At 47.3% G+C, this 8,620-nt stretch overlaps 1 protein-coding gene across 1 annotated transcript in view; it reads right to left on the minus strand.

Moving 5' to 3' along the window:
• LOC124622440 (apolipoprotein D-like) overlaps nucleotides 1-7,321 on the minus strand; it is a 90,233-nt gene extending 82,912 nt beyond the window's left edge. The window contains exon 1 of the mRNA XM_047148142.1: nucleotides 7,239-7,321. The gene's annotated coding sequence lies outside the window, so the exon portion shown is untranslated. The remainder of the gene's footprint in view (nucleotides 1-7,238) is intronic.
• Between the last annotated feature and the right edge of the window lie 1,299 nt (nucleotides 7,322-8,620).

Consider the following 8,620-nt stretch of genomic DNA (forward strand, 5'->3'; position numbering starts at 1 on the left):
TGTTCCTTTAAACAGTTACACTGATGTGTCAAAAGTTATTCTTAGCAGAATGTTGGTCAATCTTCGGAGTGCAACACAACTGTGGTTCTGAGTGGGATGAATGCCACAAGTCCTTGGTAGATTTCTGGAGATAAATGGCATTAAATGTTTACGCACAGGTCACGCTGTTACCGTAAATGACGGACCCGTGGTTTGTGGGTGCTCGGCTGGCGACCTGTAACGTCCTAGATGTGTTACTTTGGGTTGAGACCAAGCCAATTTACTGGCCAAGATTTCAGCGTAATTAACTGTCAAGCACCTCATATTACTGCAGGACGATTCTGGTCATCGGACCTAGACAGATACCCTAGTGAAAGACGTCACACTCGCAGACATCAAACATAATAGGATGCTGATTGTCCTCAACACTGTTAGGCAGTCCAGAGCTTGCGTGGTGTCTTCGATTACCTTAACATATCAGATGGATGCCCAGTTGAATGGCCCCAGTAGCATAATGCTGCCCACATCAGTTCCTGCCCGTGGCACGGTGCAATCATTCGCCTGGATGATGCCGACTGTCGTCTAACATGAGACGCGTTTCATCCGACCACAAGACATGTGTCAAATGTTCAAATGTGTGTGAAATCTTATGGGACTTAACTGCTCAAGTCATCAGTCCCTAAGCTTACACACTACTTAACCTAAATTATCCTAAGGACAAACACATACGCCCGTGCCCGAGGGAGGACTCGAACCTCGGCCGGGACCAGCCGCACAGTCAATGACTGCAACGAGACATGTTTCAATTGATCCTCAGTCCATTATCGATGATCTTGTGCCCACTGCATTCGTAACTGACGATATCGTTGGGTCAACATTGGAGTACAAGGGGGTAGTTTACTGCGGAGTCCCCTTTGCAACATGTGCTGTGAGCGGTGTGTTCCGAAACACTGCGATCTGGCGTTACAGCTGCCACAAATAGCCGCCTTTCCTACTTTACAGAGCGTGCAGGCCTCCAGCCTCCCTGTTCTGAGTCGTATACGTCCACCACCTTGTCGCCTACTCATAGTTTCACCATCCTTGAACCAATTTCCATAAATGGTCACGAGTGCAGGGTGTGAACGGCCAACCAGCTTCGCCCTTTCCAACATGCTCCTGACAATGGGCTGGGCTAGAGCAGTCTGCCGTTTGTCAAAGTCGTCATTGCCGGCAGCCCGTATCGTCGTTAGAATGATTCCCTATACGTCTCTGCTCCGTTTATACACTTTCCCTGCCGCGTCACGTGCCCGAAAAGCCAACAGGCTGCATTCACTCTCGCGATGGCCGGTGATCACAATGTTTGCGTAATCTTGATTAATAGCAATCACAGTTTCTCTTGTTAAATTACAAACAAATGGAAAGTTTGATCTAAAAACTTAATAACAAGTTAATTATAAATCTAGTGAAGTCACAAGCGAATGTGGCGCAAGTTCTGACAGATTTGTTCGATGGTGGGAGGGGAGGGGGGAGTGAGAAGTGCTGTACCACCCACCACACTCCGCTGTCTTAAGCACTTGCGACATCAACTTGATTTCCAAACTGAATGAAACGCTTCACGAGATTCGCTTCAGAACTGTTGCAGTGGTATATAGACCGCTCCACTCGAACTATCAACACAAATACCGCTGCTAAGGGTATCCAACGACTTCCACATCGCTGGCAACGATTACACACAAAGTTGCTGACTAACTTGAAGGACAGTAAAACTCTTAAAGCTATATCTCTTTTGTATATGTTGTAAAAAAATAGTTTTCACTATCAAAATTCCGGCCTCTTATTAGAGTGTATCTGCATCCACCGACATGAAAGCAAGCTGTAATGTAGGAAAGAGGTCGTCGGAGACATAAATGAATATACACTCCTGGAAATTGAAATAAGAACACCGTGAATTCATTGTCCCAGGAAGGGGAAACTTTATTGACACATTCCTGGGGTCAGATACATCACATGATCACACTGACAGAACCACAGGCACATAGACACAGGCAACAGAGCATGCACAATGTCGGCACTAGTACAGTGTATATCCACCTTCCGCAGCAATGCAGGCTGCTATTCTCCCATGGAGATGATCGTAGAGATGCTGGATGTAGTCCTGTGGAACGGCTTGCCATGCCATTTCCACCTGACGCCTCAGTTGGACCAGCGTTCGTGCTGGACGTGCAGACCGCGTGAGACGACGCTTCATCCAGTCCCAAACATGCTCAATGGGGGACAGATCCGGAGATCTTGCTGGCCAGGGTAGTTGACTTACACCTTCTAGAGCACGTTGGGTGGCACGGGATACATGCGGACGTGCATTGTCCTGTTGGAACAGCAAGTTCCCTAGCCGGCCTAGGAATGGTAGAACGATGGGTTCGATGACGGTTTGGATGTACCGTGCACTATTGAGTGTCCCCTCGACGATCACCAGTGGTGTACGGCCAGTGTAGGAGATCGCTCCCCACACCATGATGCCGGGTGTTGGCCCTGTGTGCCTCGGTCGTATGCAGTCCTGATTGTGGCGCTCACCTGCACGGCGCCAAACACGCATTCGACCATCATTGGCACCAAGGCAGAAGCGACTCTCATCGCTGAAGACAACACGTCTCCATTCGTCCCTCCATTCACGCCTGTCGCGACACCACTGGAGGCGGGCTGCACGATGTTGGGGCGTGAGCGGAAGACGGCCTAACGGTGTGCGGGACCGTAGCCCAGCTTCATGGAGACGGTTGCGAATGGTCCTCGCCGATACCCCAGGAGCAACAGTGTCCCTAATTTGCTGGGAAGTGGCGGTGCGGTCCCCTACGGCACTGCGTAGGATCCTACGGTCTTGGCGTGCATCCGTGCGTCGCTGCGGTCCTGTCCCAGGTCGACGGGCACGTGCACCTTCCGCCGACCACTGGCGACAACATCGATGTACTGTGGAGACCTCACGCCCCACGTGTAGAGGAATTCGGCGGTACGTCCACCCGGCCTCCCGTATGCCCACTATACGCCCTCGCTCAAAGTCCGTCAACTGCACATACGGTTCACGTTCACGCTGTCGCGGCATGCTACCAGTGTCAAAGACTGCGATGGAGCTCCGTATGCCACGGCAAACTGGCTGACACTGACGGCGGCGGTGCACAAATGCTGCGCAGCTAGCGCCATTCGACGGCCAACACCGCGGTTCCTGGTGTGTCCGCTGTGCCGTGCGTGTGATCATTGCTTGTACAGCCCTCTCGCAGTGTCCGGAGCATGTATGGTGGGTCTGACACACCGGTGTCAATGTGTTCTTTTTCCATTTCCAGGAGTGTATATTGTGATATTTTTTTATGATTCTGCCGTCAAGTCAATCCGTGGCTTAAGTACCGTTATTTTCAGGTGTATGATTTCATATTTCTATCGGGTGGAGAAATGTAGGGTCCCCCTGAATAGGTCTGGCGTGCACTACACACCGGAAGCGGCTACAAGGGTAGCGGAGCACGTGTGGAATGCACATGGTTTTTTTTTAGGTTAGATACTTCCCTCCCTAGGCCCGACAAGACGCCTCCTGAGACGCGGCAAGGTAGGAGTAGGCAAAATGCAACAGGGAATAACAATATTAATGTGCTAATATTAAACTGCAGGAGCGTCTACAGAAAGGTCCCAGAACTGCTCTCATTAATAAACGGTCACAACGCCCATATAATACTAGGGACAGAAAGTTGGCTGAAACCAGACGTAAACAGTAATGAAATCCTAAACCCAGATTGGAATGTATACCGCAGAGACAGGCTGGACAGTGAAGGGGGAGGCGTGTTTATAGCGATAAGAAGTGCAATAGTATCGAAGGAAATTGACGGAGATCCGAAATGTGAAATGATTTGGGTGAAGGTCACGGTTAAAGCAGGCTCAGACATGGTAATTGGATGTCTCTATAGGCCCCCTGGCTCAGCAGCTGTTGTGGCTGAGCACCTGAAGGATAATTTGGAAAATATTTCGAGTAGATTACCCCACCATGTTATAGTTCTGGGTGGAGATTTTAATTTGCCGGATATAGACTGGGAGACTCAAACGTTCATAACGGGTGGCAGGGACAAAGAATCCAGTGAAATTTTTTTAAGTGCTTTATCTGAAAACTACCTTGAGCAGTTAAACAGAGAACCGACTCGTGGCGATAACATATTAGACCTTCTGGTGACAAACAGACTCGAACTATTTGAAAAAGTTAACGCAGAACAGGGAATCAGCGATCATAAAGCGGTTACGGCATCGATGATTTCAGCCGTAAATAGGAATATTAAAAAGGGTAGGAAGATTTTTCTGTTTAGAAAAAGTGACAAAAAGCAGATTTCAGAGTACCTGTTGGCTCAACACAAAAGTATTGTCTCAAGTACAGATAGTGTTGAGGATCAGTGGACAAAGTTCAAAACCGTCGTACATAATGCGTTAGATGAGTATGTGCCAAGCAAGATCGTAAGAGATGGAAAAGAGCCACCGTGGTACAACAACCGAGTTAGAAAACTGCCGCGGAAGCAAAGGGAACTTCACAGCAAACATAAACATAGCCAAAGCCTTGCAGACAAACAAAAATTACGCGAAGCGAAATGTAGTGTGAGGAGGGCTATGCGAGAGGCGTTCAATGAATTCGAAAGTAAAGTTCTATGTACTGTCTTGGCAGAAAATCCTAAGAAATTTTGGTCTTATATCAAAGCGGTAGGTGGGTCAAAACAAAATGTCCAGACACTCTGTGACCAAAATGGTACTGAAACAGAGGATGACAGACTAAAGGCCGAAATACTAAATGTCTTTTTCCAAAGTTGTTTCACAGAGGAAGATTGCACTGTAGTTCCTTCTCTAGATTGTCGCACAGATGACAGAATGGTAGATATGGAAATAGACGACAGAGGGATAGAGAAACAATTAAAATCGCTCAAAAGAGGAAAGGCCTCTGGACCTGATGGGATACCAGTTCAATTTTACACAGAGTACGCGAAGGAACTTGCCCCCCTTCTTGCTGCGGTGTACCGTAGGTCTCTAGAAGAGCGTAGCGTTCCAAAGGATTGGAAAAGGGCACAGGTCATCCCCGTTTTCAAGAAGGGACGTCGAGCAGATGTGCAGAACTATAGACCTATATCTCTAACGTCGATCAGTTGTAGAATTTTGGAACACGTATTGTGTTCGAGTATAATGACTTTTCTGGAGACAAGAAATCTACTCTGTAGGAATCAGCATGGGTTTCGAAAAAGACGGTCGTGTGAAACGCAGCTCGCGCTATTCGTCCACGAGACTCAGAGGGTCATAGACACGGGTTCACAGGTAGATGCCGTGTTTCTTGACTTCCGCAAGGCGTTCGATACAGTTCCCCACAGTCGTTTAATGAACAAAGTAAGAGCATATGGACTATCAGACCAATTGTGTGATTGCATTGAGGAGTTCCTAGATAACAGGACGCAGCATGTCATTCTCAATGGAGAGAAGTCTTCCGAAATAAGAGTGATTTCAGGTGTGCCGCAGGGGAGTGTCATAGGACCGTTGCTATTCACAATATACATAAATGACCTTGTGGATGACATCGGAAGTTCACTGAGGCTTTTTGCGGATGATGCTGTGGTGTATCGAGAGGTTGTAACAATGGAAAATTGTACTGAAATGCAGGAGGATCTGCAGCGAATTGACGCATGGTGCAGGGAATGGCAATTGAATCTCAATGTAGGCAAGTGTAATGTGCTGCGAATACACAGAAAGATAGATCCTTTATCATTTAGCTACAAAATAGCAGGTCAGCAACTGGAAGCAGTTAATACCATAAATTATCTGGGAGTACGCATTAGGAGTGATTTAAAATGGAATGATCATATAATGTTGATCGTCGGTAAAGCAGATGCCAGACTGAGATTCATTGGAAGAATCCTAAGGAAATGCAATCCGAAAACAAAGGAAGTAGGTTACAGTACGCTTGTTCGCCCACTGCTTGAATACTGCTCAGCAGTGTGGGATCCGTACCAGATAGGGTTGATAGAAGATATAGAGAAGATCCAACGGAGAGCAGCGCGCTTCGTTACAGGATCATTTAGTAATCGCGAAAGCGTTACGGAGATCATAGATAAACTCCAGTGAAAGACTCTGCAGGAGAGACGCTCAGTAGCTCGGTACGGGCTTTTGTCAAAGTTTCGAGAACATACCTTCACCGAAGAGTCAAGCAGTATATTGCTCCCTCCTACGTATATCTCGCGAAGAGACCATGAGGATAAAATCAGAGAGATTAGAGCCCACACAGAGGCATACCGACAATCTTTCTTTCCACGAACAATACGAGACTGGAATAGAAGGGAGAACCGATAGAGGTACTCAAGGTACCCTCCGCTACACACCGTCAGGTGGCTTGCGGAGTATGGATGTAGATGTAGATGTAGATGTAGGATTGGAAGGTGGCTGGAGATCTCTGCGGGTTGCTCAGTTGCCTGACACAGGTTTTTCTTACATCGCATACGTAGGCAGGCCCTTCTTTCCGAAGCGGGCTGTCATACATTAGTAGAAAAGAAAGATATGGTTAGAACCTGTTGGCGATGAGGTCATTAGAGAAAGAGCACAAGATTTAATTCGAAGGAACCATTCTTTTCGAAGCAACAGTCCCGGCATTTTCCTTAAGCGGTTTAGGGAAAACATGGCACATCGAAAACTGAATGAGTGGAACGAGATTTGAACCGCCGTCCCTCCGAATGCGAGTCCAGTGACTCACTGCTGCCCCATCTCGTTCGGTGCCATTCTTTAATAATGGTACCAGAGTTAAATTCCTCTAGAGTGTAGTGACCTTCCTGTGTTGGCGGGGACGAAAGCAGAGAAAAGAGAGAGGATGACATCCGTTGCCAGCAGCTGGAACGAACCTATCGTTACCGTCGGCCGGACAGATGAGTTTCAGCTGTGTCGCCATGCGCACGAACTGTAAACTAAACTCCTGTAGGACTTAGATATTAACTCAACTCATCGACGCGTAACCTGGTGCTTTGAACAGCAAGCTACCACTTCGCCTTCCCTTTCCGGTGAAACACTACTGGTGAAAATTCTTTCTGCCAGTAGGATGCAAACCGGTTACATCTGGGGAGATTGCCATTGAACAAGCGTCAATTAGCGACGACGGTGCATAAGAGAGCTCTGAAGGTGAAACTCTTATAAGTTACATAGTTAAGTGTTCCTCTGACAAAGGAAAACGTTACCAACAACTATGATGCACCAACCGAAGAGTTTCAGAGCACGCTGTGATGAGCGCCACCTACCTGCTGGAGAATTTCAGCTGCTGGAGCGGCGTCCTCGAGAATCCAGTCGCAAGTGCCGACGGCGTTTCCAGCTGGCAGCTTTATGTAACTTTCGCCTCTGACGTTAGCGCCTACCTATCGCTGTCTGCGACCGTCTCTCTCTTTCTGTCTTTCTTTCTTTCTCTCTCTCTCTCTCTGTGGCTGCAAACAGTGGGCGAGGTCGCAAGCGTGGACTCTGACGGCTCCGTGTGGCGCTGAAACGCCAACTGTGACTTGTCCTTGAAAGCTGCTTCCGCGGTGTGTCATACACATTACCCGTCTTTTTGAACTGTGACGGGGTAATATCACTCTGAGTTGGTAGACGATGGAATTACCTCTACTTGCGAAACCCCAACGAACTCGAGGAGTGAAACAACTGACTTAGGATAAGGGAGGTTAAAGTTTTTCGTTCCGTCGATGCTGAGGTCATTACAGACGAGGCGAAAGCTCAGACAAGTATGAGACAGAAAATTGCCCATCGAATTATCGAAAGAACAATTCCGGCTTTCACCATACATCTACATCTACTGGAAAATTGCTCAAGTCTCACCAATACCCAAAAGGGAAGTAGGAGTAATCCACTGAATTACAGTAGGGTTTTGGAACATATACTGTATTCTAACAGCCGGCCGGATTGGCCGAGCGGTTCTAGGCGCTACAGTCTGGAACCGCGCGACCGCTATGGTCGCAGGTTCGAATCCTGCCTCGGGCATGGATCTGTGTGATGTCCTTAGGTTAGTTAGGTTTAAGTAGTTCTAAGTTCTAGGGGACTGATGACCTCAGAAGTTAAGTCCCATAGTGCTCAGAGCCCTTTTTGTATTCGAACATTATGAAGTACCTCGAAGAAAACGATTTATTTACACATAGTCAGCACGGATTCAGAAAATATCGTTCTTGTGAAACACAACTAGCTCTTTATACTCATGAAGTAAGAAGTGCTATCGACAGGGGATGTCAAATTGATTCCAAATTTTTAGATTCCCAGAAGGCTTTCGACACCATTCCTCACAAGCGTCTTCTAACCAAACTGCGTGCCTACGGAGTATCGCCTCAGTTGTGCGACTGGATTCGTGATTTCTTGTCAGAAAAGTCACAGTTCTTAGTAATAGACGGAAAGTCATCGAGTAAAACAGAAGCAATATCCGGCGTTCCCCAAGTAAGTGTTATAGGCCCTCTATTGTTCCTGATCTATATTAACGACGTAGGGGACAATCTGAGTAATCGTCTTAGATTGTTTGCAGATGATGCTGTCATTTACCGTCTTGTAAAGTCATCAGATGATCATAACGACTTGCAAAATGATTTAGATAAGATACCTGTATGGTGCGAAAAGTGGCAATTGACCCTGAATAAAGAAAAGTGTG

Source organism: Schistocerca americana, chromosome 1, assembly GCF_021461395.2.
Source record: "Schistocerca americana isolate TAMUIC-IGC-003095 chromosome 1, iqSchAmer2.1, whole genome shotgun sequence".
Classification (NCBI taxonomy): Eukaryota; Metazoa; Arthropoda; class Insecta; order Orthoptera; family Acrididae; genus Schistocerca; species Schistocerca americana.